The sequence below is a fragment of the Salmo salar genome, unplaced genomic scaffold (assembly GCF_905237065.1).
Source record: "Salmo salar unplaced genomic scaffold, Ssal_v3.1, whole genome shotgun sequence".
Taxonomy (NCBI): Eukaryota; Metazoa; Chordata; class Actinopteri; order Salmoniformes; family Salmonidae; genus Salmo; species Salmo salar.
Window position 1 is genome coordinate 1 of NW_025550280.1, and position 25,833 is coordinate 25,833.

General features: G+C 41.0%; 19 non-coding genes across 19 annotated transcripts; 7 read left to right on the forward strand and 12 right to left on the reverse strand.

The window, feature by feature from the left end:
• Window positions 1-2,527: 2,527 nt before the first annotated feature.
• On the reverse strand, window positions 2,528-2,599 carry trnap-ugg (transfer RNA proline (anticodon UGG)). Its single transcript has one exon. It is a non-coding gene; the product is annotated as a tRNA-Pro (tRNA).
• Window positions 2,600-3,919: 1,320 nt separating this feature from the next.
• Window positions 3,920-3,991, reverse strand: trnap-ugg (transfer RNA proline (anticodon UGG)). Its single transcript has one exon. It is a non-coding gene; the product is annotated as a tRNA-Pro (tRNA).
• Window positions 3,992-5,311: 1,320 nt separating this feature from the next.
• On the reverse strand, window positions 5,312-5,383 carry trnap-ugg (transfer RNA proline (anticodon UGG)). The gene has a single exon. It is a non-coding gene; the product is annotated as a tRNA-Pro (tRNA).
• Window positions 5,384-6,703: 1,320 nt separating this feature from the next.
• Window positions 6,704-6,775, reverse strand: trnap-ugg (transfer RNA proline (anticodon UGG)). Its single transcript has one exon. It is a non-coding gene; the product is annotated as a tRNA-Pro (tRNA).
• Window positions 6,776-8,720: 1,945 nt separating this feature from the next.
• Window positions 8,721-8,792, reverse strand: trnap-ugg (transfer RNA proline (anticodon UGG)). Its single transcript has one exon. It is a non-coding gene; the product is annotated as a tRNA-Pro (tRNA).
• A 2,582-nt stretch (window positions 8,793-11,374) lies between these two features.
• Window positions 11,375-11,446, reverse strand: trnaq-uug (transfer RNA glutamine (anticodon UUG)). The gene has a single exon. It is a non-coding gene; the product is annotated as a tRNA-Gln (tRNA).
• Window positions 11,447-13,876: 2,430 nt separating this feature from the next.
• On the forward strand, window positions 13,877-13,948 carry trnag-ucc (transfer RNA glycine (anticodon UCC)). The gene has a single exon. It is a non-coding gene; the product is annotated as a tRNA-Gly (tRNA).
• A 273-nt stretch (window positions 13,949-14,221) lies between these two features.
• Window positions 14,222-14,293, reverse strand: trnap-ugg (transfer RNA proline (anticodon UGG)). Its single transcript has one exon. It is a non-coding gene; the product is annotated as a tRNA-Pro (tRNA).
• A 992-nt stretch (window positions 14,294-15,285) lies between these two features.
• On the forward strand, window positions 15,286-15,357 carry trnag-ucc (transfer RNA glycine (anticodon UCC)). Its single transcript has one exon. It is a non-coding gene; the product is annotated as a tRNA-Gly (tRNA).
• A 271-nt stretch (window positions 15,358-15,628) lies between these two features.
• trnap-ugg (transfer RNA proline (anticodon UGG)) lies at window positions 15,629-15,700 on the reverse strand. Its single transcript has one exon. It is a non-coding gene; the product is annotated as a tRNA-Pro (tRNA).
• Window positions 15,701-16,691: 991 nt separating this feature from the next.
• trnag-ucc (transfer RNA glycine (anticodon UCC)) lies at window positions 16,692-16,763 on the forward strand. Its single transcript has one exon. It is a non-coding gene; the product is annotated as a tRNA-Gly (tRNA).
• Window positions 16,764-17,034: 271 nt separating this feature from the next.
• Window positions 17,035-17,107, reverse strand: trnap-ugg (transfer RNA proline (anticodon UGG)). The gene has a single exon. It is a non-coding gene; the product is annotated as a tRNA-Pro (tRNA).
• A 991-nt stretch (window positions 17,108-18,098) lies between these two features.
• On the forward strand, window positions 18,099-18,170 carry trnag-ucc (transfer RNA glycine (anticodon UCC)). Its single transcript has one exon. It is a non-coding gene; the product is annotated as a tRNA-Gly (tRNA).
• A 266-nt stretch (window positions 18,171-18,436) lies between these two features.
• On the reverse strand, window positions 18,437-18,509 carry trnap-ugg (transfer RNA proline (anticodon UGG)). The gene has a single exon. It is a non-coding gene; the product is annotated as a tRNA-Pro (tRNA).
• Window positions 18,510-19,502: 993 nt separating this feature from the next.
• Window positions 19,503-19,574, forward strand: trnag-ucc (transfer RNA glycine (anticodon UCC)). Its single transcript has one exon. It is a non-coding gene; the product is annotated as a tRNA-Gly (tRNA).
• Window positions 19,575-19,847: 273 nt separating this feature from the next.
• Window positions 19,848-19,919, reverse strand: trnap-ugg (transfer RNA proline (anticodon UGG)). The gene has a single exon. It is a non-coding gene; the product is annotated as a tRNA-Pro (tRNA).
• Window positions 19,920-22,348: 2,429 nt separating this feature from the next.
• trnag-ucc (transfer RNA glycine (anticodon UCC)) lies at window positions 22,349-22,420 on the forward strand. Its single transcript has one exon. It is a non-coding gene; the product is annotated as a tRNA-Gly (tRNA).
• A 1,338-nt stretch (window positions 22,421-23,758) lies between these two features.
• trnag-ucc (transfer RNA glycine (anticodon UCC)) lies at window positions 23,759-23,830 on the forward strand. The gene has a single exon. It is a non-coding gene; the product is annotated as a tRNA-Gly (tRNA).
• Window positions 23,831-24,103: 273 nt separating this feature from the next.
• trnap-ugg (transfer RNA proline (anticodon UGG)) lies at window positions 24,104-24,175 on the reverse strand. Its single transcript has one exon. It is a non-coding gene; the product is annotated as a tRNA-Pro (tRNA).
• Window positions 24,176-25,833: the final 1,658 nt, after the last annotated feature.

Below are 25,833 nucleotides of genomic sequence, written 5' to 3' on the forward strand. Positions count from 1 at the left end.
GGGGCAGCATTTCTGCACGCCGGATAAAAAAATGTAATAATCTGGTTATAATCCTACCCAGTAACTAGAATATGCATATACTTATTATATATGGATAGAAAACACTCTAAAGTTTCTAAAACTGTTTGAATGGTGTCTGTGAGTATAACAGAACTCATTTGGCAGGCAAAACCCTGAGACATTTTCTGACAGGAAGTGGATACCTGATGTGTTGTATTGACTTTAAACCTATCCCATTGAAAAACACAGGGTTTAGGAATATTTTGGCACTTCCTATTGCTTCCACTAGATGTCACCAGCCTTTACAAAGTGTTTTGAGTCTTCTGGAGGGAGATCTGACCGAACAAGAGCCATGGAACGGTGATGTCCCATTAGACACCTGGGCGCTACTTCATGTTGGGTACCCTCGTTCCAATACGTTATAAAAGGCTATGCATTCGTCCACCTTGAATATTATTCATGTTCTGGTTAAAAAAGGCCCTAATGATTTATGCTATACAACGTTTGACATGTTTGAACGAACGGAAATATATTTTTTTCCCTCGTTCATGACGCGAAGTCCGGCTGGCTTACATCATGTGCTAACGAGACGGAGATTTTTGGACATAAATGATGAGCTTTTTTGAACAAAACTACATTCGTTATGGACCTGTGATACCTGGAAGTGACATCTGATGAAGAGAATCAAAGGTAATGGATTATTTACATAGTATTTTCGATTTTAGATCTCCCCAACATGACGTCTAGTCTGTATCGCAACGCCGTATTTTTCTGGGCACAGTGCTCAGATTATTGCAAAGTGTGATTTCCCAGTAAGGTTATTTTTAAATCTGGCAAGTTGATTGCGTTCAAAAGATGTAAATCTATAATTCTTTAAATGACAATATAATATTTTACCAATGTTTTCTAATTTTAATTATTTAATTTGTGACGCTGACTTGACTGCCGGTTATTGGAGGGAAACGATTTCCTCAACATCAATGCCATAGTAAAACGCTGTTTTTGTATATAAATATGAACTTGATAGAACTAAAAATGCATGCATTGTCTAACATAATGTCCTAGGAGTGTCATCTGATGGAGATTGTAAAAGGTTAGTGTATCATTTTAGCTGGTTTTATGGTTTTGGTGACCCTGTCTTTGACTTGACAAAACATTACACACAACTCTTGTAAATGTACTGTCCTAACATACTCTAAATTTATGCTTTCGCCGTAAAACCTTTTTGAAATCGTAAAACGTGGTTAGATTAAGGAGATGTTTATCTTTCAAATGGTGTAACATAGTTGTATTTTTGAAAAATTTGAATTTTGACATTTATTTGGATTCAAATTTGCCGCTCTTGAAATGCACCTGCTGTTGATGGAGTGCACCACGGGTGGCACGCTAGCGTCCCACCTAGCCCCAAGAGGTTAAGCCGCGACAGCAAACTGATGATGAGTGTTGAAAATGAATATTGAGCAAAATGAGGTCAATTAATATTTTAAAAGAGAAAATGAAAAAATAAAACTTAAAAAGAATGGAGCTCATTTATTTTGAGTCGATTGATGCATCAGTACGTGAATCAAAGTAAACGAACGTAAAAATACCCATTCAAATCGATCAGTTTTCAACTAGAGAGATTGAAACGCGTCGTATCTGTCTCAAGCCTCCGTAACTGTTTATGTTACAACTCCACATCTGCAATAAATGGTGGTGGAGCTAGAGCGGTGTTTGTCAAACCATGAGACATACCAATAATCGGTATTCTCACAAAAACATCTGTAGCATCTGAACCGTTTGACCTACAACATCGTATGACCACTCCCTGGAAAGGGGAGACCCTCACGAACACGGTGGTGTTCTCAATTTGTCTCTACGTCCCCCACAAGTGTCAGGGGACTCGTCTGAAGTCGGAACCCTCTATGTGCAAACATCTGTTTGTAGAATCCAAAATCTTTGGGCTACAAACTAATGTGACCCCACTTGTCACAATGTTCTCCGTTTTGCCCTACGTTTTCCACAAGTGTCACGGGACTAATCTGAAGGTAACAGGTACTGATTAAAATGATAGATTTTTTAACCAGGGACCTCTCGCACCCTAAGCCATAATAGTACAACTATACCAACGATCCGTTTGGTCAAAGAATTTTCACTTTCCACAAAAATGACGGTCAGGATTTTAATCGATGTCTCCATGTTGCTTAAGAGCTTCACATAGCATTGGTGGTATAGTGGTGAGCATAGCTGCCTTCCAAGCAGTTGACCAGGGTTCAATTCCCAGCCAATGCAGAGCATGAGATATTCACTAGGTTTAGGAGCTGGGTGTCATTTCAAGTGTATTACATTGGAATCAATGTCCTTGTTAGTGGAAGTCAGATTTGCTCTTAGTTTTTGCAGGTTTTCTAAATGAAGTGCGATATTGAGCCAACTAGTGAATATCCATCGCCTAAACCATTCAGCCACCTCGTCCTGCGCCCAAGAGGTGGCTGTTTGCAACCAGTGGCCAGAGATCTGCCTGTCTGAGCTTGTTAAAAGATCTGCAAAAGGGTTCATCCGGGATTTGAACCCGGGACCTCTCGCACCCAAAGCGAGAATCATACCCCTAGACCAACGAGCCTTAGACAAGAATAAAATTGTTTTGCTTTCTGCGGCAATTACAATGAGGATATCAATTGTTCTTGTCCATGGTGCTTGGAAAGATTGAACCTCATGTGAGTGTTTGTGCTATACTTGTGAGCATAGCAGTCTTCCAAACTGTTGACCAGGCTTCAGTTCAAATCTTTTGTATTTCATCTGCTGTGTCTTTCACATTCTGTCTTCTTAAGCCGCGACAGCAAACTGATGATGAGTGTTGACAAATGAATATTGAGCAAAATGAGGTCAATTAATATTTTAAAAGAGAAAATGAAAAAATAAAACTTAAAAAGAATGGAGCTCATTTATTTTGAGTCGATTGATGCATCAGTACGTGAATCAAAGTAAACGAACGTAAAAAATACCCATTCAAATCGATCAGTTTTCAACTAGAGAGATTGAAACGCGTCGTATCTGTCTCAAGCCTCCGTAACTGTTTATGTTACAACTCCACATCTGCAATAAATGGTGGTGGAGCTAGAGCGGTGTTTGTCAAACCATGAGACATACCAATAATCGGTATTCTCACAAAAACATCTGTAGCATCTGAACCGTTTGACCTACAACATCGTATGACCACTCCCTGGAAAGGGGAGACCCTCACGAACACGGTGGTGTTCTCAATTTGTCTCTACGTCCCCCACAAGTGTCAGGGGACTCGTCTGAAGTCGGAACCCTCTATGTGCAAACATCTGTTTGTAGAATCCAAAATCTTTGGGCTACAAACTAATGTGACCCCACTTGTCACAATGTTCTCCGTTTTGCCCTACGTTTTCCACAAGTGTCACGGGACTAATCTGAAGGTAACAGGTACTGATTAAAATGATAGATTTTTTAACCAGGGACCTCTCGCACCCTAAGCCATAATAGTACAACTATACCAACGATCCGTTTGGTCAAAGAATTTTCACTTTCCACAAAAATGACGGTCAGGATATGAATCGATGTCTCCATGTTGCTTAAGAGCTTCACATAGCATTGGTGGTATAGTGGTGAGCATAGCTGCCTTCCAAGCAGTTGACCAGGGTTCGATTCCCAGCCAATGAAGAGCATGAGATATTCACTAGGTTTAGGAGCTGGGTGTCATTTCAAGTGTATTACATTGGAATCAATGTCCTTGTTAGTGGAAGTCAGATTTGCTCTTAGTTTTTGCAGGTTTTCTAAATGAAGTGCGATATTGAGCCAACTAGTGAATATCCATCGCCTAAACCATTCAGCCACCTCGTCCTGCGCCCAAGAGGTGGCTGTTTGCAACCAGTGGCCAGAGATCTGCCTGTCTGAGCTTGTTAAAAGATCTGCAAAAGGGTTCATCCGGGATTTGAACCCGGGACCTCTCGCACCCAAAGCGAGAATCATACCCCTAGACCAACGAGCCTTAGACAAGAATAAAATTGTTTTGCTTTCTGCGGCAATTACAATGAGGATATCAATTGTTCTTGTCCATGGTGCTTGGAAAGATTGAACCTCATGTGAGTGTTTGTGCTATACTTGTGAGCATAGCAGTCTTCCAAACTGTTGACCAGGCTTCAGTTCAAATCTTTTGTATTTCATCTGCTGTGTCTTTCACATTCTGTCTTCTTAAGCCGCGACAGCAAACTGATGATGAGTGTTGACAAATTAATATTGAGCAAAATGAGGTCAATTAATATTTTAAAAGAGAAAATGAAAAAATAAAACTTAAAAAGAATGGAGCTCATTTATTTTGAGTCGATTGATGCATCAGTACGTGAATCAAAGTAAACGAACGTAAAAAATACCCATTCAAATCGATCAGTTTTCAACTAGAGAGATTGAAACGCGTCGTATCTGTCTCAAGCCTCCGTAACTGTTTATGTTACAACTCCACATCTGCAATAAATGGTGGTGGAGCTAGAGCGGTGTTTGTCAAACCATGAGACATACCAATAATCGGTATTCTCACAAAAACATCTGTAGCATCTGAACCGTTTGACCTACAACATCGTATGACCACTCCCTGGAAAGGGGAGACCCTCACGAACACGGTGGTGTTCTCAATTTGTCTCTACGTCCCCCACAAGTGTCAGGGGACTCGTCTGAAGTCGGAACCCTCTATGTGCAAACATCTGTTTGTAGAATCCAAAATCTTTGGGCTACAAACTAATGTGACCCCACTTGTCACAATGTTCTCCGTTTTGCCCTACGTTTTCCACAAGTGTCACGGGACTAATCTGAAGGTAACAGGTACTGATTAAAATGATAGATTTTTTAACCAGGGACCTCTCGCACCCTAAGCCATAATAGTACAACTATACCAACGATCCGTTTGGTCAAAGAATTTTCACTTTCCACAAAAATGACGGTCAGGATATGAATCGATGTCTCCATGTTGCTTAAGAGCTTTACATAGCATTGGTGGTATAGTGGTGAGCATAGCTGCCTTCCAAGCAGTTGACCAGGGTTCAATTCCCAGCCAATGAAGAGCATGAGATATTCACTAGGTTTAGGGGCTGGGTGTCATTTCAAGTGTATTACATTGGAATCAATGTCCTTGTTAGTGGAAGTCAGATTTGCTCTTAGTTTTTGCAGGTTTTCTAAATGAAGTGCGATATTGAGCCAACTAGTGAATATCCATCGCCTAAACCATTCAGCCACCTCGTCCTGCGCCCAAGAGGTGGCTGTTTGCAACCAGTGGCCAGAGATCTGCCTGTCTGAGCTTGTTAAAAGATCTGCAAAAGGGTTCATCCGGGATTTGAACCCGGGACCTCTCGCACCCAAAGCGAGAATCATACCCCTAGACCAACGAGCCTTAGACAAGAATAAAATTGTTTTGCTTTCTGCGGCAATTACAATGAGGATATCAATTGTTCTTGTCCATGGTGCTTGGAAAGATTGAACCTCATGTGAGTGTTTGTGCTATACTTGTGAGCATAGCAGTCTTCCAAACTGTTGACCAGGCTTCAGTTCAAATCTTTTGTATTTCATCTGCTGTGTCTTTCACATTCTGTCTTCTTAAGCCGCGACAGCAAACTGATGATGAGTGTTGACAAATGAATATTGAGCAAAATGAGGTCAATTAATATTTTAAAAGAGAAAATGAAAAAATAAAACTTAAAAAGAATGGAGCTCATTTATTTTGAGTCGATTGATGCATCAGTACGTGAATCAAAGTAAACGAACGTAAAAAATACCCATTCAAATCGATCAGTTTTCAACTAGAGAGATTGAAACGCGTCGTATCTGTCTCAAGCCTCCGTAACTGTTTATGTTACAACTCCACATCTGCAATAAATGGTGGTGGAGCTAGAGCGGTGTTTGTCAAACCATGAGACATACCAATAATCGGTATTCTCACAAAAACATCTGTAGCATCTGAACCGTTTGACCTACAACATCGTATGACCACTCCCTGGAAAGGGGAGACCCTCACGAACACGGTGGTGTTCTCAATTTGTCTCTACGTCCCCCACAAGTGTCAGGGGACTCGTCTGAAGTCGGAACCCTCTATGTGCAAACATCTGTTTGTAGAATCCAAAATCTTTGGGCTACAAACTAATGTGACCCCACTTGTCACAATGTTCTCCGTTTTGCCCTACGTTTTCCACAAGTGTCACGGGACTAATCTGAAGGTAACAGGTACTGATTAAAATGATAGATTTTTTAACCAGGGACCTCTCGCACCCTAAGCCATAATAGTACAACTATACCAACGATCCGTTTGGTCAAAGAATTTTCACTTTCCACAAAAATGACGGTCAGGATATGAATCGATGTCTCCATGTTGCTTAAGAGCTTTACATATCATTGGTGGTATAGTGGTGAGCATAGCTGCCTTCCAAGCAGTTGACCAGGGTTCGATTCCCAGCCAATGCAGAGCATGATATATTCACTAGGTTTAGGAGCTGGGTGTCATTTTAAGTGTATTACATTGGAATCAATGTCCTTGTTAGTGGAAGTCAGATTTGCTCTTAGTTTTTGCAGGTTTTCTAAATGAAGTGCGATATTGAGCCAACTAGTGAATATCCATCGCCTAAACCATTCAGCCACCTCGTCCTGCGCCCAAGAGGTGGCTGTTTGCAACCAGTGGCCAGAGATCTGCCTGTCTGAGCTTGTTAAAAGATCTGCAAAAGGGTTCATCCGGGATTTGAACCCGGGACCTCTCGCACCCAAAGCGAGAATCATACCCCTAGACCAACGAGCCTTAGACAAGAATAAAATTGTTTTGCTTTCTGCGGCAATTACAATGAGGATATCAATTGTTCTTGTCCATGGTGCTTGGAAAGATTGAACCTCATGTGAGTGTTTGTGCTATACTTGTGAGCATAGCAGTCTTCCAAACTGTTGACCAGGCTTCAGTTCAAATCTTTTGTATTTCATCTGCTGTGTCTTTCACATTCTGTCTTCTTAAGCCGCGACAGCAAACTGATGATGAGTGTTGAAAATGAATATTGAGCAAAATGAGGTCAATTAATATTTTAAAAGAGAAAATGAAAAAATAAAACTTAAAAAGAATGGAGCTCATTTATTTTGAGTCGATTGATGCATCAGTACGTGAATCAAAGTAAACGAACGTAAAAATACCCATTCAAATCGATCAGTTTTCAACTAGAGAGATTGAAACGCGTCGTATCTGTCTCAAGCCTCCGTAACTGTTTATGTTACAACTCCACATCTGCAATAAATGGTGGTGGAGCTAGAGCGGTGTTTGTCAAACCATGAGACATACCAATAATCGGTATTCTCACAAAAACATATGTAGCATCTGAACCGTTTGACCTACAACATCGTATGACCACTCCCTGGAAAGGGGAGACCCTCACGAACACGGTGGTGTTCTCAATTTGTCTCTACGTCCCCCACAAGTGTCAGGGGACTCGTCTGAAGTCGGAACCCTCTATGTGCAAACATCTGTTTGTAGAATCCAAAATCTTTGGGCTACAAACTAATGTGACCCCACTTGTCACAATGTTCTCCGTTTTGCCCTACGTTTTCCACAAGTGTCACGGGACTAATCTGAAGGTAACAGGTACTGATTAAAATGATAGATTTTTTAAGCAGGGACCTCACACAATATTGAGCAAAATGAGGTCAATTAATATTTTAAAAGAGAAAATGAAAAAATAAAACTTCAAAAAGAATGGAGCTCATTTATTTTGAGTCGATTGATGCATCAGTACGTGAATCAAAGTAAACGAACGTAAAAAATACCCATTCAAATCGATCAGTTTTCAACTAGAGAGATTGAAACGCGTCGTATCTGTCTCAAGCCTCCATAACTGTTTATGTTACAACTCCGCATCTGCAATAAATGGTGGTGGAGCTAGAGCGGTGTTTGTCAAACCATGAGACATACCAATAATCGGTATTCTCACAAAAACATCTGTAGCATCTGAACCGTTTGACCTACAACATCGTATGACCACTCCCTGGAAAGGGGAGACCCTCACGAACACGGTGGTGTTCTCAATTGGTCTCTACGTCCCCCACAAGTGTCAGGGGACTCGTCTGAAGTCGGAACCCTCTATGTGCAAACATCTGTTTGTAGAATCCAAAATCTTTGGGCTACAAACTAATGTGACCCCACTTGTCACAATGTTCTCCGTTTTGCCCTACGTTTTCCACAAGTGTCACGGGACTAATCTGAAGGTAACAGGTACTGATTAAAATGATAGATTTTTTAACCAGGGACCTCTCGCACCCTAAGCCATAATAGTACAACTATACCAACGATCCGTTTGGTCAAAGAATTTTCACTTTCCACAAAAATGACGGTCAGGATATGAATCGATGTCTCCATGTTGCTTAAGAGCTTTACATATCATTGGTGGTATAGTGGTGAGCATAGCTGCCTTCCAAGCAGTTGACCAGGGTTCGATTCCCAGCCAATGAAGAGCATGAGATATTCACTAGGTTTAGGGGCTGGGTGTCATTTTAAGTGTATTACATTGGAATCAATGTCCTTGTTAGTGGAAGTCAGATTTGCTCTTAGTTTTTGCAGGTTTTCTAAATGAAGTGCGATATTGAGCCAACTAGTGAATATCCATCGCCTAAACCATTCAGCCACCTCGTCCTGCGCCCAAGAGGTGGCTGTTTGCAACCAGTGGCCAGAGATCTGCCTGTCTGAGCTTGTTAAAAGATCTGCAAAAGGGTTCATCCGGGATTTGAACCCGGGACCTCTCACACCCAAAGCGAGAATCATACCCCTAGACCAACGAGCCTTAGACAAGAATAAAATTGTTTTGCTTTCTGCGGCAATTACAATGAGGATATCAATTGTTCTTGTCCATGGTGCTTGGAAAGATTGAACCTCATGTGAGTGTTTGTGCTATACTTGTGAGCATAGCAGTCTTCCAAACTGTTGACCAGGCTTCAGTTCAAATCTTTTGTATTTCATCTGCTGTGTCTTTCACATTCTGTCTTCTTAAGCCGCGACAGCAAACTGATGATGAGTGTTGAAAATTAATATTGAGCAAAATGAGGTCAATTAATATTTTAAAAGAGAAAATGAAAAAATAAAACTTCAAAAAGAATGGAGCTCATTTATTTTGAGTCGATTGATGCATCAGTACGTGAATCAAAGTAAACGAACGTAAAAAATACCCATTCAAATCGATCAGTTTTCAACTAGAGAGATTGAAACGCGTCGTATCTGTCTCAAGCCTCCATAACTGTTTATGTTACAACTCCGCATCTGCAATAAATGGTGGTGGAGCTAGAGCGGTGTTTGTCAAACCATGAGACATACCAATAATCGGTATTCTCACAAAAACATCTGTAGCATCTGAACCGTTTGACCTACAACATCGTATGACCACTCCCTGGAAAGGGGAGACCCTCACGAACACGGTGGTGTTCTCAATTTGTCTCTACGTCCCCCACAAGTGTCAGGGGACTCGTCTGAAGTCGGAACCCTCTATGTGCAAACATCTGTTTGTAGAATCCAAAATCTTTGGGCTACAAACTAATGTGACCCCACTTGTCACAATGTTCTCCGTTTTGCCCTACGTTTTCCACAAGTGTCACGGGACTAATCTGAAGGTAACAGGTACTGATTAAAATGATAGATTTTTTAAGCAGGGACCTCACACAATATTGAGCAAAATGAGGTCAATTAATATTTTAAAAGAGAAAATGAAAAAATAAAACTTCAAAAAGAATGGAGCTCATTTATTTTGAGTCGATTGATGCATCAGTACGTGAATCAAAGTAAACGAACGTAAAAAATACCCATTCAAATCGATCAGTTTTCAACTAGAGAGATTGAAACGCGTCGTATCTGTCTCAAGCCTCCATAACTGTTTATGTTACAACTCCGCATCTGCAATAAATGGTGGTGGAGCTAGAGCGGTGTTTGTCAAACCATGAGACATACCAATAATCGGTATTCTCACAAAAACATCTGTAGCATCTGAACCGTTTGACCTACAACATCGTATGACCACTCCCTGGAAAGGGGAGACCCTCACGAACACGGTGGTGTTCTCAATTGGTCTCTACGTCCCCCACAAGTGTCAGGGGACTCGTCTGAAGTCGGAACCCTCTATGTGCAAACATCTGTTTGTAGAATCCAAAATCTTTGGGCTACAAACTAATGTGACCCCACTTGTCACAATGTTCTCCGTTTTGCCCTACGTTTTCCACAAGTGTCACGGGACTAATCTGAAGGTAACAGGTACTGATTAAAATGATAGATTTTTTAAGCAGGGACCTCACACAATATTGAGCAAAATGAGGTCAATTAATATTTTAAAAGAGAAAATGAAAAAATAAAACTTCAAAAAGAATGGAGCTCATTTATTTTGAGTCGATTGATGCATCAGTACGTGAATCAAAGTAAACGAACGTAAAAAATACCCATTCAAATCGATCAGTTTTCAACTAGAGAGATTGAAACGCGTCGTATCTGTCTCAAGCCTCCATAACTGTTTATGTTACAACTCCGCATCTGCAATAAATGGTGGTGGAGCTAGAGCGGTGTTTGTCAAACCATGAGACATACCAATAATCGGTATTCTCACAAAAACATCTGTAGCATCTGAACCGTTTGACCTACAACATCGTATGACCACTCCCTGGAAAGGGGAGACCCTCACGAACACGGTGGTGTTCTCAATTTGTCTCTACGTCCCCCACAAGTGTCAGGGGACTCGTCTGAAGTCGGAACCCTCTATGTGCAAACATCTGTTTGTAGAATCCAAAATCTTTGGGCTACAAACTAATGTGACCCCACTTGTCACAATGTTCTCCGTTTTGCCCTACGTTTTCCACAAGTGTCACGGGACTAATCTGAAGGTAACAGGTACTGATTAAAATGATAGATTTTTTAACCAGGGACCTCTCGCACCCTAAGCCATAATAGTACAACTATACCAACGATCCGTTTGGTCAAAGAATTTTCACTTTCCACAAAAATGACGGTCAGGATATGAATCGATGTCTCCATGTTGCTTAAGAGCTTTACATATCATTGGTGGTATAGTGGTGAGCATAGCTGCCTTCCAAGCAGTTGACCAGGGTTCGATTCCCAGCCAATGAAGAGCATGAGATATTCACTAGGTTTAGGGGCTGGGTGTCATTTTAAGTGTATTACATTGGAATCAATGTCCTTGTTAGTGGAAGTCAGATTTGCTCTTAGTTTTTGCAGGTTTTCTAAATGAAGTGCGATATTGAGCCAACTAGTGAATATCGAGCAGTCCATCGCCTAAACCATTCAGCCACCTCGTCCTGCGCCCAAGAGGTGGCTGTTTGCAACCAGTGGCCAGAGATCTGCCTGTCTGAGCTTGTTAAAAGATCTGCAAAAGGGATCATCCGGGATTTGAACCCGGGACCTCTCGCACCAAAAGCGAGAATCATACCCCTAGACCAACGAGCCTTAGACAAGAATAAAATTGTTTTGCTTTCTGCGGCAATTACAATGAGGATATCAATTGTTCTTGTCCATGGTGCTTGGAAAGACTGAACCTCATGTGAGTGTTTGTGCTATACTTGTGAGCATAGCAGTCTTCCAAACTGTTGACCAGGCTTCAGTTCAAATCTTTTGTATTTCATCTGCTGTGTCTTTCACATTCTGTCTTCTTAACCTGTTAGGGCTAGGGGGGCAGCATTTGCACGTCTGGATAAAAAAATGTACCCGATTTAATCTGGTTACTAATCCTACCCAGTAACTAGAATATGCATATACTTATTATATATGGATAGAAAACACTCTAAAGTTTCTAAAACTGTTTGAATGGTGTCTGTGAGTATAACAGAACTCATTTGGCAGGCAAAACCCTGAGACATTTTCTGACAGGAAGTTGAAACCTGATGTGTTGTATTACCTTTAAACCTATCCCATTGAAAAACACAGGGGCTGAGGAATATTTTGGCACTTCCTATTGCTTCCACTAGATGTCACCAGCCTTTACAAAGTGTTTTGAGTCTTCTGGAGGGAGATCTGACCGAACAAGAGCCATGGAACGATGATGTCCCATTAGACACCTGGCGCGCGAGTTCATGTTGGGTACCCTCGTTCCAATACGCTATAAAAGAGTATGCATTCGTCCACCTTGAATATTATTCATGTTCTGGTTAAAAAAGGCCCTAATGATTTATGCTATACAACGTTTGACATGTTTGAACGAACGTAAATATATTTTTCCCCCTCGTTCATGACGAGAAGTCCGGCTGGCTTAGATCATGTGCTAACAAGACGGAGATTTTTGGACATAAATGATGAGCTTTTTTGAACAAAACTACATTCGTTATGGACCTGTGATACCTGGAAGTGACATCTGATGAAGAGAATCAAAGGTAATGGATTATTTACATAGTATTTTCGATTTTAGATCTCCCCAACATGACGTCTAGTCTGTATCGCAACGCGTATTTTTCTGGGCGCAGTGCTCAGATTATTGCAAAGTGTGATTTCCCAGTAAGGTTATTTTTAAATCTGGCAAGTTGATTGCGTTCAAGAGATGTAAATCTATAATTCTTTAAATGACAATATAATATTTTACCAATGTTTTCTAATTTTAATTATTTAATTTGTGACGCTGACTTGACTGCCGGTTATTGGAGGGAAACGATTTCCTCAACATCAATGCCATAGTAAAACGCTGTTTTTGGATATAAATATGAACTTGATAGAACTAAAAATGCATGCATTGTGTAACATAATGTCCTAGGAGTGTCATCTGATGGAGATTGTAAAAGGTTAGTGCATCATTTTAGCTGGTTTTATGGTTTTGGTGACCCTGTCTTTGACTTGACAAAACATTACACACAACTCTTGTAAATGTACTGTCCTAACATACTCTAAATTTATGCTTTCGCCGTAAAACCTTTTTGAAATCGTAAAACGTGGTTAGATTAAGGAGATGTTTATCTTTCAAAGGGTGTAAAATAGTTGTATGTTTGAAAAATTTGAATTTTGACATTTATTTGGATTCAAATTTGCCGGTCTTGAAATGCACCTGCTGTTGATGGAGTGCACCACGGGTGGCACGCTAGCGTCCCACCTAGCCCATAGAGGTTAAGCCGCGACAGCAAACTGATGATGAGTGTTGACAAATGAATATTGAGCAAAATGAGGTCAATTAATATTTTAAAAGAGAAAATGAAAAAATAAAACTTAAAAAGAATGGAGCTCATTTATTTTGAGTCGATTGATGCATCAGTACGTGAATCAAAGTAAACGAACGTAAAAAATACCCATTCAAATCGATCAGTTTTCAACTAGAGAGATTGAAACGCGTCGTATCTGTCTCAAGCCTCCGTAACTGTTTATGTTACAACTCCACATCTGCAATAAATGGTGGTGGAGCTAGAGCGGTGTTTGTCAAACCATGAGACATACCAATAATCGGTATTCTCACAAAAACATCTGTAGCATCTGAACCGTTTGACCTACAACATCGTATGACCACTCCCTGGAAAGGGGAGACCCTCACGAACACGGTGGTGTTCTCAATTTGTCTCTACGTCCCCCACAAGTGTCAGGGGACTCGTCTGAAGTCGGAACCCTCTATGTGCAAACATCTGTTTGTAGAATCCAAAATCTTTGGGCTACAAACTAATGTGACCCCACTTGTCACAATGTTCTCCGTTTTGCCCTACGTTTTCCACAAGTGTCACGGGACTAATCTGAAGGTAACAGGTACTGATTAAAATGATAGATTTTTTAACCAGGGACCTCTCGCACCCTAAGCCATAATAGTACAACTATACCAACGATCCGTTTGGTCAAAGAATTTTCACTTTCCACAAAAATGACGGTCAGGATATGAATCGATGTCTCCATGTTGCTTAAGAGCTTCACATAGCATTGGTGGTATAGTGGTGAGCATAGCTGCCTTCCAAGCAGTTGACCAGGGTTCGATTCCCAGCCAATGCAGAGCATGAGATATTCACTAGGTTTAGGGGCTGGGTGTCATTTCAAGTGTATTACATTGGAATCAATGTCCTTGTTAGTGGAAGTCAGATTTGCTCTTAGTTTTTGCAGGTTTTCTAAATGAAGTGCGATATTGAGCCAACTAGTGAATATCACAATAGATACGCAGTCCATCGCCTAAACCATTCAGCCACCTCGTCCTGCGCCCAAGAGGTGGCTGTTTGCAACCAGTGGCCAGAGATCTGCCTGTCTGAGCTTGTTAAAAGATCTGCAAAAGGGCTCATCCGGGATTTGAACCCGGGACCTCTCGCACCCAAAGCGAGAATCATACCCCTAGACCAACGAGCCTTAGACAAGAATAAAATTGTTTTGCTTTCTGCGGCAATTACAATGAGGATATCAATTGTTCTTGTCCATGGTGCTTGGAAAGATTGAACCTCATGTGAGTGTTTGTGCTATACTTGTGAGCATAGCAGTCTTCCAAACTGTTGACCAGGCTTCAGTTCAAATCTTTTGTATTTCATCTGCTGTGTCTTTCACATTCTGTCTTCTTAAGCCGCGACAGCAAACTGATGATGAGTGTTGACAAATGAATATTGAGCAAAATGAGGTCAATTAATATTTTAAAAGAGAAAATGAAAAAATAAAACTTAAAAAGAATGGAGCTCATTTATTTTGAGTCGATTGATGCATCAGTACGTGAATCAAAGTAAACGAACGTAAAAAATACCCATTCAAATCGATCAGTTTTCAACTAGAGAGATTGAAACGCGTCGTATCTGTCTCAAGCCTCCGTAACTGTTTATGTTACAACTCCACATCTGCAATAAATGGTGGTGGAGCTAGAGCGGTGTTTGTCAAACCATGAGACATACCAATAATCGGTATTCTCACAAAAACATCTGTAGCATCTGAACCGTTTGACCTACAACATCGTATGACCACTCCCTGGAAAGGGGAGACCCTCACGAACACGGTGGTGTTCTCAATTTGTCTCTACGTCCCCCACAAGTGTCAGGGGACTCGTCTGAAGTCGGAACCCTCTATGTGCAAACATCTGTTTGTAGAATCCAAAATCTTTGGGCTACAAACTAATGTGACCCCACTTGTCACAATGTTCTCCGTTTTGCCCTACGTTTTCCACAAGTGTCACGGGACTAATCTGAAGGTAACAGGTACTGATTAAAATGATAGATTTTTTAACCAGGGACCTCTCGCACCCTAAGCCATAATAGTACAACTATACCAACGATCCGTTTGGTCAAAGAATTTTCACTTTCCACAAAAATGACGGTCAGGATATGAATCGATGTCTCCATGTTGCTTAAGAGCTTCACATAGCATTGGTGGTATAGTGGTGAGCATAGCTGCCTTCCAAGCAGTTGACCAGGGTTCGATTCCCAGCCAATGCAGAGCATGAGATATTCACTAGGTTTAGGGGCTGGGTGTCATTTCAAGTGTATTACATTGGAATCAATGTCCTTGTTAGTGGAAGTCAGATTTGCTCTTAGTTTTTGCAGGTTTTCTAAATGAAGTGCGATATTGAGCCAACTAGTGAATATCCAATAGAACGCAGTCCATCGCCTAAACCATTCAGCCACCTCGTCCTGCGCCCAAGAGGTGGCTGTTTGCAACCAGTGGCCAGAGATCTGCCTGTCTGAGCTTGTTAAAAGATCTGCAAAAGGGCTCATCCGGGATTTGAACCCGGGACCTCTCGCACCCAAAGCGAGAATCATACCCCTAGACCAACGAGCCTTAGACAAGAATAAAATTGTTTTGCTTTCTGCGGCAATTACAATGAGGATATCAATTGTTCTTGTCCATGGTGCTTGGAAAGATTGAACCTCATGTGAGTGTTTGTGCTATACTTGTGAGCATAGCAGTCTTCCAAACTGTTGACCAGGCTTCAGTTCAAATCTTTTGTATTTCATCTGCTGTGTCTTTCACATTCTGTCTTCTTAAGCCGCGACAGCAAACTGATGATGAGTGTTGACAAATGAATATTGAGCAAAATGAGGTCAATTAATATTTTAAAAGAGAAAATGAAAAAATAAAACTTAAAAAGAATGGAGCTCATTTATTTTGAGTCGATTGATGCATCAGTACGTGAATCAAAGTAAACGAACGTAAAAATACCCATTCAAATCGATCAGTTTTCAACTAGAGAGATTGAAACGCGTCGTATCTGTCTCAAGCCTCCGTAACTGTTTATGTTACAACTCCACATCTGCAATAAATGGTGGTGGAGCTAGAGCGGTGTTTGTCAAACCATGAGACATACCAATAATCGGTATTCTCACAAAAACATCTGTAGCATCTGAACCGTTTGACCTACAACATCGTATGACCACTCCCTGGAAAGGGGAGACCCTCACGAACACGGTGGTGTTCTCAATTTGTCTCTACGTCCCCCACAAGTGTCAGGGGACTCGTCTGAAGTCGGAACCCTCTATGTGCAAACATCTGTTTGTAGAATCCAAAATCTTTGGGCTACAAACTAATGTGACCCCACTTGTCACAATGTTCTCCGTTTTGCCCTACGTTTTCCACAAGTGTCACGGGACTAATCTGAAGGTAACAGGTACTGATTAAAATGATAGATTTTTTAACCAGGGACCTCTCGCACCCTAAGCCATAATAGTACAACTATACCAACGATCCGTTTGGTCAAAGAATTTTCACTTTCCACAAAAATGACGGTCAGGATATGAATCGATGTCTCCATGTTGCTTAAGAGCTTCACATAGCATTGGTGGTATAGTGGTGAGCATAGCTGCCTTCCAAGCAGTTGACCAGGGTTCGATTCCCAGCCAATGCAGAGCATGAGATATTCACTAGGTTTAGGGGCTGGGTGTCATTTCAAGTGTATTACATTGGAATCAATGTCCTTGTTAGTGGAAGTCAGATTTGCTCTTAGTTTTTGCAGGTTTTCTAAATGAAGTGCGATATTGAGCCAACTAGTGAATATCACAAGATACGCAGTCCATCGCCTAAACCATTCAGCCACCTCGTCCTGCGCCCAAGAGGTGGCTGTTTGCAACCAGTGGCCAGAGATCTGCCTGTCTGAGCTTGTTAAAAGATCTGCAAAAGGGCTCATCCGGGGATTTGAACCCGGGACCTCTCGCACCCAAAGCGAGAATCATACCCCTAGACCAACGAGCCTTAGACAAGAATAAAATTGTTTTGCTTTCTGCGGCAATTACAATGAGGATATCAATTGTTCTTGTCCATGGTGCTTGGAAAGATTGAACCTCATGTGAGTGTTTGTGCTATACTTGTGAGCATAGCAGTCTTCCAAACTGTTGACCAGGCTTCAGTTCAAATCTTTTGTATTTCATCTGCTGTGTCTTTCACATTCTGTCTTCTTAAGCCGCGACAGCAAACTGATGATGAGTGTTGACAAATGAATATTGAGCAAAATGAGGTCAATTAATATTTTAAAAGAGAAAATGAAAAAATAAAACTTAAAAAGAATGGAGCTCATTTATTTTGAGTCGATTGATGCATCAGTACGTGAATCAAAGTAAACGAACGTAAAAATACCCATTCAAATCGATCAGTTTTCAACTAGAGAGATTGAAACGCGTCGTATCTGTCTCAAGCCTCCGTAACTGTTTATGTTACAACTCCACATCTGCAATAAATGGTGGTGGAGCTAGAGCGGTGTTTGTCAAACCATGAGACATACCAATAATCGGTATTCTCACAAAAACATCTGTAGCATCTGAACCGTTTGACCTACAACATCGTATGACCACTCCCTGGAAAGGGGAGACCCTCACGAACACGGTGGTGTTCTCAATTTGTCTCTACGTCCCCCACAAGTGTCAGGGGACTCGTCTGAAGTCGGAACCCTCTATGTGCAAACATCTGTTTGTAGAATCCAAAATCTTTGGGCTACAAACTAATGTGACCCCACTTGTCACAATGTTCTCCGTTTTGCCCTACGTTTTCCACAAGTGTCACGGGACTAATCTGAAGGTAACAGGTACTGATTAAAATGATAGATTTTTTAACCAGGGACCTCTCGCACCCTAAGCCATAATAGTACAACTATACCAACGATCCGTTTGGTCAAAGAATTTTCACTTTCCACAAAAATGACGGTCAGGATATGAATCGATGTCTCCATGTTGCTTAAGAGCTTCACATAGCATTGGTGGTATAGTGGTGAGCATAGCTGCCTTCCAAGCAGTTGACCAGGGTTCGATTCCCAGCCAATGCAGAGCATGAGATATTCACTAGGTTTAGGGGCTGGGTGTCATTTCAAGTGTATTACATTGGAATCAATGTCCTTGTTAGTGGAAGTCAGATTTGCTCTTAGTTTTTGCAGGTTTTCTAAATGAAGTGCGATATTGAGCCAACTAGTGAATATCACAGGCAGTCCATCGCCTAAACCATTCAGCCACCTCGTCCTGCGCCCAAGAGGTGGCTGTTTGCAACCAGTGGCCAGAGATCTGCCTGTCTGAGCTTGTTAAAAGATCTGCAAAAGGGCTCATCCGGGGATTTGAACCCGGGACCTCTCGCACCCAAAGCGAGAATCATACCCCTAGACCAACGAGCCTTAGACAAGAATAAAATTGTTTTGCTTTCTGCGGCAATTACAATGAGGATATCAATTGTTCTTGTCCATGGTGCTTGGAAAGATTGAACCTCATGTGAGTGTTTGTGCTATACTTGTGAGCATAGCAGTCTTCCAAACTGTTGACCAGGCTTCAGTTCAAATCTTTTGTATTTCATCTGCTGTGTCTTTCACATTCTGTCTTCTTAAGCCGCGACAGCAAACTGATGATGAGTGTTGACAAATGAATATTGAGCAAAATGAGGTCAATTAATATTTTAAAAGAGAAAATGAAAAAATAAAACTTAAAAAAGAATGGAGCTCATTTATTTTGAGTCGATTGATGCATCAGTACGTGAATCAAAGTAAACGAACGTAAAAAATACCCATTCAAATCGATCAGTTTTCAACTAGAGAGATTGAAACGCGTCGTATCTGTCTCAAGCCTCCGTAACTGTTTATGTTACAACTCCACATCTGCAATAAATGGTGGTGGAGCTAGAGCGGTGTTTGTCAAACCATGAGACATACCAATAATCGGTATTCTCACAAAAACATCTGTAGCATCTGAACCGTTTGACCTACAACATCGTATGACCACTCCCTGGAAAGGGGAGACCCTCACGAACACGGTGGTGTTCTCAATTTGTCTCTACGTCCCCCACAAGTGTCAGGGGACTCGTCTGAAGTCGGAACCCTCTATGTGCAAACATCTGTTTGTAGAATCCAAAATCTTTGGGCTACAAACTAATGTGACCCCACTTGTCACAATGTTCTCCGTTTTGCCCTACGTTTTCCACAAGTGTCACGGGACTAATCTGAAGGTAACAGGTACTGATTAAAATGATAGATTTTTTAACCAGGGACCTCTCGCACCCTAAGCCATAATAGTACAACTATACCAACGATCCGTTTGGTCAAAGAATTTTCACTTTCCACAAAAATGACGGTCAGGATATGAATCGATGTCTCCATGTTGCTTAAGAGCTTCACATAGCATTGGTGGTATAGTGGTGAGCATAGCTGCCTTCCAAGCAGTTGACCAGGGTTCGATTCCCAGCCAATGCAGAGCATGAGATATTCACTAGGTTTAGGGGCTGGGTGTCATTTCAAGTGTATTACATTGGAATCAATGTCCATGTTAGTGGAAGTCAGATTTGCTCTTAGTTTTTGCAGGTTTTCTAAATGAAGTGCGATATTGAGCCAACTAGTGAATATCACAATAGATACGCAGTCCATCGCCTAAACCATTCAGCCACCTCGTCCTGCGCCCAAGAGGTGGCTGTTTGCAACCAGTGGCCAGAGATCTGCCTGTCTGAGCTTGTTAAAAGATCTGCAAAAGGGCTCATCCGCGATTTGAACCCGGGACCTCTCGCACCCAAAGCGAGAATCATACCCCTAGACCAACGAGCCTTAGACAAGAATAAAATTGTTTTGCTTTCTGCGGCAATTACAATGAGGATATCAATTGTTCTTGTCCATGGTGCTTGGAAAGATTGAACCTCATGTGAGTGTTTGTGCTATACTTGTGAGCATAGCAGTCTTCCAAACTGTTGACCAGGCTTCAGTTCAAATCTTTTGTATTTCATCTGCTGTGTCTTTCACATTCTGTCTTCTTAACCTGTTAGGGCTAGGGGGCAGCATTTGCACGTCTGGATAAAAAAATGTACCCGATTTAATCTGGTTACTAATCCTACCCAGTAACTAGAATATGCATATACTTATTATATATGGATAGAAAACACTCTAAAGTTTCTAAAACTGTTTGAATGGTGTCTGTGAGTATAACAGAACTCATTTGGCAGGCAAAACCCTGAGACATTTTCTGACAGGAAGTTGAAACCTGATGTGTTGTATTACCTTTAAACCTATCCCATTGAAAAACACAGGGGCTGAGGAATATTTTGGCACTTCCTATTGCTTCCACTAGATGTCACCAGCCTTTACAAAGTGTTTTGAGTCTTCTGGAGGGAGATCTGACCGAACAAGAGCCATGGAACGATGATGTCCCATTAGACACCTGGCGCGCGAGTTCATGTTGGGTACCCTCGTTCCAATACGCTATAAAAGAGTATGCATTCGTCCACCTTGAATATTATTCATGTTCTGGTTAAAAAAGGCCCTAATGATTTATGCTATACAACGTTTGACATGTTTGAACGAACGTAAATATATTTTTTCCCCTCGTTCATGACGAGAAGTCCGGCTGGCTTAGATCATGTGCTAACAAGACGGAGATTTTTGGACATAAATGATGAGCTTTTTTGAACAAAACTACATTCGTTATGGACCTGTGATACCTGGAAGTGACATCTGATGAAGAGAATCAAAGGTAATGGATTATTTACATAGTATTTTCGATTTTAGATCTCCCCAACATGACGTCTAGTCTGTATCGCAACGCGTATTTTTCTGGGCGCAGTGCTCAGATTATTGCAAAGTGTGATTTCCCAGTAAGGTTATTTTTAAATCTGGCAAGTTGATTGCGTTCAAGAGATGTAAATCTATAATTCTTTAAATGACAATATAATATTTTACCAATGTTTTCTAATTTTAATTATTTAATTTGTGACGCTGACTTGACTGCCGGTTATTGGAGGGAAACGATTTCCTCAACATCAATGCCATAGTAAAACGCTGTTTTTGGATATAAATATGAACTTGATAGAACTAAAAATGCATGCATTGTGTAACATAATGTCCTAGGAGTGTCATCTGATGGAGATTGTAAAAGGTTAGTGCATCATTTTAGCTGGTTTTATGGTTTTGGTGACCCTGTCTTTGACTTGACAAAACATTACACACAACTCTTGTAAATGTACTGTCCTAACATACTCTAAATTTATGCTTTCGCCGTAAAACCTTTTTGAAATCGTAAAACGTGGTTAGATTAAGGAGATGTTTATCTTTCAAAGGGTGTAAAATAGTTGTATGTTTGAAAAATTTGAATTTTGACATTTATTTGGATTCAAATTTGCCGGTCTTGAAATGCACCTGCTGTTGATGGAGTGCACCACGGGTGGTACGCTAGCGTCCCACCTAGCCCATAGAGGTTAAGCCGCGACAGCAAACTGATGATGAGTGTTGACAAATGAATATTGAGCAAAATGAGGTCAATTAATATTTTAAAAGAGAAAATGAAAAAATAAAACTTAAAAAGAATGGAGCTCATTTATTTTGAGTCGATTGATGCATCAGTACGTGAATCAAAGTAAACGAACGTAAAAATACCCATTCAAATCGATCAGTTTTCAACTAGAGAGATTGAAACGCGTCGTATCTGTCTCAAGCCTCCGTAACTGTTTATGTTACAACTCCACATCTGCAATAAATGGTGGTGGAGCTAGAGCGGTGTTTGTCAAACCATGAGACATACCAATAATCGGTATTCTCACAAAAACATTTGTAGCATCTGAACCGTTTGACCTACAACATCGTATGACCACTCCCCTGGAAAGGGGAGACCCTCACGAACACGGTGGTGTTCTCAATTTGTCTCTACGTCCCCCACAAGTGTCAGGGGACTCGTCTGAAGTCGGAACCCTCTATGTGCAAACATCTGTTTGTAGAATCCAAAATCTTTGGGCTACAAACTAATGTGACCCCACTTGTCACAATGTTCTCCGTTTTGCCCTACGTTTTCCACAAGTGTCACGGGACTAATCTGAAGGTAACAGGTACTGATTAAAATGATAGATTTTTTAACCAGGGACCTCTCGCACCCTAAGCCATAATAGTACAACTATACCAACGATCCGTTTGGTCAAAGAATTTTCACTTTCCACAAAAATGACGGTCAGGATATGAATCGATGTCTCCATGTTGCTTAAGAGCTTCACATAGCATTGGTGGTATAGTGGTGAGCATAGCTGCCTTCCAAGCAGTTGACCAGGGTTCGATTCCCAGCCAATGCAGAGCATGAGATATTCACTAGGTTTAGGGGCTGGGTGTCATTTCAAGTGTATTACATTGGAATCAATGTCCATGTTAGTGGAAGTCAGATTTGCTCTTAGTTTTTGCAGGTTTTCTAAATGAAGTGCGATATTGAGCCAACTAGTGAATATCACAATAGATACGCAGTCCATCGCCTAAACCATTCAGCCACCTCGTCCTGCGCCCAAGAGGTGGCTGTTTGCAACCAGTGGCCAGAGATCTGCCTGTCTGAGCTTGTTAAAAGATCTGCAAAAGGGCTCATCCGCGATTTGAACCCGGGACCTCTCGCACTCCAAAGCGAGAATCATACCCCTAGACCAACGAGCCTTAGACAAGAATAAAATTGTTTTGCTTTCTGCGGCAATTACAATGAGGATATCAATTGTTCTTGTCCATGGTGCTTGGAAAGATTGAACCTCATGTGAGTGTTTGTGCTATACTTGTGAGCATAGCAGTCTTCCAAACTGTTGACCAGGCTTCAGTTCAAATCTTTTGTATTTCATCTGCTGTGTCTTTCACATTCTGTCTTCTTAAGCCGCGACAGCAAACTGATGATGAGTGTTGACAAATGAATATTGAGCAAAATGAGGTCAATTAATATTTTAAAAGAGAAAATGAAAAAATAAAACTTAAAAAGAATGGAGCTCATTTATTTTGAGTCGATTGATGCATCAGTACGTGAATCAAAGTAAACGAACGTAAAAAATACCCATTCAAATCGATCAGTTTTCAACTAGAGAGATTGAAACGCGTCGTATCTGTCTCAAGCCTCCGTAACTGTTTATGTTACAACTCCACATCTGCAATAAATGGTGGTGGAGCTAGAGCGGTGTTTGTCAAACCATGAGACATACCAATAATCGGTATTCTCACAAAAACATCTGTAGCATCTGAACCGTTTGACCTACAACATCGTATGACCACTCCCTGGAAAGGGGAGACCCTCACGAACACGGTGGTGTTCTCAATTTGTCTCTACGTCCCCCACAAGTGTCAGGGGACTCGTCTGAAGTCGGAACCCTCTATGTGCAAACATCTGTTTGTAGAATCCAAAATCTTTGGGCTACAAACTAATGTGACCCCACTTGTCACAATGTTCTCCGTTTTGCCCTACGTTTTCCACAAGTGTCACGGGACTAATCTGAAGGTAACAGGTACTGATTAAAATGATAGATTTTTTAACCAGGGACCTCTCGCACCCTAAGCCATAATAGTACAACTATACCAACGATCCGTTTGGTCAAAGAATTTTCACTTTCCACAAAAATGACGGTCAGGATATGAATCGATGTCTCCATGTTGCTTAAGAGCTTCACATAGCATTGGTGGTATAGTGGTGAGCATAGCTGCCTTCCAAGCAGTTGACCAGGGTTCGATTCCCAGCCAATGCAGAGCATGAGATATTCACTAGGTTTAGGGGCTGGGTGTCATTTCAAGTGTATTACATTGGAATCAATGTCCTTGTTAGTGGAAGTCAGATTTGCTCTTAGTTTTTGCAGGTTTTCTAAATGAAGTGCGATATTGAGCCAACTAGTGAATATCACAATAGATACGCAGTCCATCGCCTAAACCATTCAGCCACCTCGTCCTGCGCCCAAGAGGTGGCTGTTTGCAACCAGTGGCCAGAGATCTGCCTGTCTGAGCTTGTTAAAAGATCTGCAAAAGGGCTCATCCGGGATTTGAACCCGGGACCTCTCGCACCCAAAGCGAGAATCATACCCCTAGACCAACGAGCCTTAGACAAGAATAAAATTGTTTTGCTTTCTGCGGCAATTACAATGAGGATATCAATTGTTCTTGTCCATGGTGCTTGGAAAGATTGAACCTCATGTGAGTGTTTGTGCTATACTTGTGAGCATAGCAGTCTTCCAAACTGTTGACCAGGCTTCAGTTCAAATCTTTTGTATTTCATCTGCTGTGTCTTTCACATTCTGTCTTCTTAACCTGTTAGGGCTAGGGGGGCAGCATTTGCACGTCTGGATAAAAAAATGTACCCGATTTAATCTGGTTACTAATCCTACCCAGTAACTAGAATATGCATATACTTATTATATATGGATAGAAAACACTCTAAAGTTTCTAAAACTGTTTGAATGGTGTCTGTGAGTATAACAGAACTCATTTGGCAGGCAAAACCCTGAGACATTTTCTGACAGGAAGTTGAAACCTGATGTGTTGTATTACCTTTAAACCTATCCCATTGAAAAACACAGGGGCTGAGGAATATTTTGGCACTTCCTATTGCTTCCACTAGATGTCACCAGCCTTTACAAAGTGTTTTGAGTCTTCTGGAGGGAGATCTGACCGAACAAGAGCCATGGAACGATGATGTCCCATTAGACACCTGGCGCGCGAGTTCATGTTGGGTACCCTCGTTCCAATACGCTATAAAAGAGTATGCATTCGTCCACCTTGAATATTATTCATGTTCTGGTTAAAAAGGCCCTAATGATTTATGCTATACAACGTTTGACATGTTTGAACGAACGTAAATATATTTTTTTCCCTCGTTCATGACAGAAGTCCGGCTGGCTTAGATCATGTGCTAACAAGACGGAGATTTTTGGACATAAATGATGAGCTTTTTTGAACAAAACTACATTCGTTATGGACCTGTGATACCTGGAAGTGACATCTGATGAAGAGAATCAAAGGTAATGGATTATTTACATAGTATTTTCGATTTTAGATCTCCCCAACATGACGTCTAGTCTGTATCGCAACGCGTATTTTTCTGGGCGCAGTGCTCAGATTATTGCAAAGTGTGATTTCCCAGTAAGGTTATTTTTAAATCTGGCAAGTTGATTGCGTTCAAGAGATGTAAATCTATAATTCTTTAAATGACAATATAATATTTTACCAATGTTTTCTAATTTTAATTATTTAATTTGTGACGCTGACTTGACTGCCGGTTATTGGAGGGAAACGATTTCCTCAACATCAATGCCATAGTAAAACGCTGTTTTTGGATATAAATATGAACTTGATAGAACTAAAAATGCATGCATTGTGTAACATAATGTCCTAGGAGTGTCATCTGATGGAGATTGTAAAAGGTTAGTGCATCATTTTAGCTGGTTTTATGGTTTTGGTGACCCTGTCTTTGACTTGACAAAACATTACACACAACTCTTGTAAATGTACTGTCCTAACATACTCTAAATTTATGCTTTCGCCGTAAAACCTTTTTGAAATCGTAAAACGTGGTTAGATTAAGGGAGATGTTTATCTTTCAAAGGGTGTAAAATAGTTGTATGTTTGAAAAATTTGAATTTTGACATTTATTTGGATTCAAATTTGCCGGTCTTGAAATGCACCTGCTGTTGATGGAGTGCACCACGGGTGAGCACGCTAGCGTCCCACCTAGCCCATAGAGGTTAAGCCGCGACAGCAA